We start from the raw sequence: 1749 nt of genomic DNA on the forward strand, positions 1-1749 counted from the left end.
CAGGTGCACACTTCCTGGTGATCCCTGTCCTGGTTGTTTTTCTCTCCAAACCTGCTTCGGTTTGAACCCATTTCGTCCGGGGGTGCGGGGGCTTCAGGGCGCCTGGTGGGGTCTCAGGACTCCGCTTCAGACCCGCTTCAGGACCCCTAAGGGGGAGAATGGATGGGCTGAGCACATCGACTGAGGCAGGCAGGATCTCGCTGCAGCCCACAATCATCCCACGGGCCTCAAGGCGTGCTGTCAACTGAAAGTTCACTGAGGCTTCTGAGCCCTCTGTCTCCCTCGTCCTGTGAAAGACAGGTCCTTGTCTTCTGGAAGAGGTGCTGTCGCATTTCCTCCGCACACCCAGTCTCGTTCCTGAGGACGAGACCCCCTCTGACCCCATGAGACTTTTGGCCCGCTGCTAGATCCCAGACGTTCTTTGATTTTCCCTGGCATTCCCTGAAAGGTCACCTGTGCCCCTTTTCCACAGGGCACATGCCAGCACACCGTTGTTACTTAGACAATCGGCCCGTGTGCCCTCAGTGACACATGCTTCCATCATCTCTTCCGGGGTGCGCCAGTGCCACGCCTTGGCTCCACCTCGGATTCGCCCCTGGACCTGTTGACAGGTGTCCTGGAAAGCGGGATCAGCTTGAAGGAGCCCCAGGCCCTTGAGAAGCGCGGCAGGTCACCGCTCTTTGAAAGCAGGCAGGCAGAGGGCTCACGGCGCAGTGACATTTCAGCTGACTCCACGCCTTGAGGCTCATGGGATCGTTCTGGGCTGCAGCCAGGCCCTGCCTGCCTCAGTCCATGTGATGTGCTGAGCCAAACCATTCTCCCCCGTAGGGGTCCAGAATCGGATCCGATGGGGGGTCATGAGATGAGCCCAGCAGGCGCCAGGAAGCTCCCCCTGCCCTGGTGGCAATGGGCTCAAGGATATTCTCAAGTCGGGACTCCTGGGGGTTGGATCGTGGGAGGCCGCCCGCGGTCGCCTCTCCCACGCGGCCGCCTTCAGGACCCCGGATGCAGCCGCTGCCAAGGCTGCAGCAGGAGAGCCCCTGGTGCCCAGCGGCCGCCGTCCTTAAAGGGACGCAGCCTGACTGCTGGCAGCGGAGCGCGGGGCGGCCCAGCCACTGCGCATGCGCGAGTGGCGGACGGGTGCTCGCGGCGAGCGGGTGCTGGCGTCACAGTGGTTCCCACGGTTGTCATAGGAACTACGCCCTGAGGCCGGGCAAACAGGAGCCCTCCGTGGCAGTGCTTGGGTGGCGGGGCTCCGAGGCTCCAGCCTGACCTCTCCACGGGGTCGACAGGACTGTCTCCGGATGCCAGGAGTCCTGGCAAAAGGCTGACCAGGATGTGGAAAGCACAGGCGGGGTCCAGGGGCAGCAGCGCCGCATCCCAGCCTCAGGCCCGCCCAGACGCTGTTCGGGTGAGTCTCCCCAGAAGTCGTGCCCCCCCTGTGATCTCGAGGATGGGTCGGCCTGCAGACCCGTGGGCTGATCTCTCCACCGAGGGTCGTTCTCGGTCGAGAGCCGAACGCAGTAGCCTCAGCGGCTGCCTGCGGGTGTTGGTTTCTGGGCCACTGCTGTGTGACCCTCTGTGTGTGTATGTGTTTGTGCGTATCCCGTTTTCGATTCTCTCTCTGTCTCTCAGTCTCTGTGAGTTTCTTGCCCTCTCTCTTGCGATTGGTTGTGTGCGTGTGGTGTGTGTGTGTGTGTGGTGTGTGTGTGAAGTTTTATTCCTCTATTTCCTTGTACAAGTTATTGA

This window comes from Trachypithecus francoisi, unplaced genomic scaffold (genome assembly GCF_009764315.1).
Source record: "Trachypithecus francoisi isolate TF-2019V2 unplaced genomic scaffold, Tfra_2.0 Contig01123, whole genome shotgun sequence".
In the NCBI taxonomy this organism is placed as follows: domain Eukaryota; kingdom Metazoa; phylum Chordata; class Mammalia; order Primates; family Cercopithecidae; genus Trachypithecus; species Trachypithecus francoisi.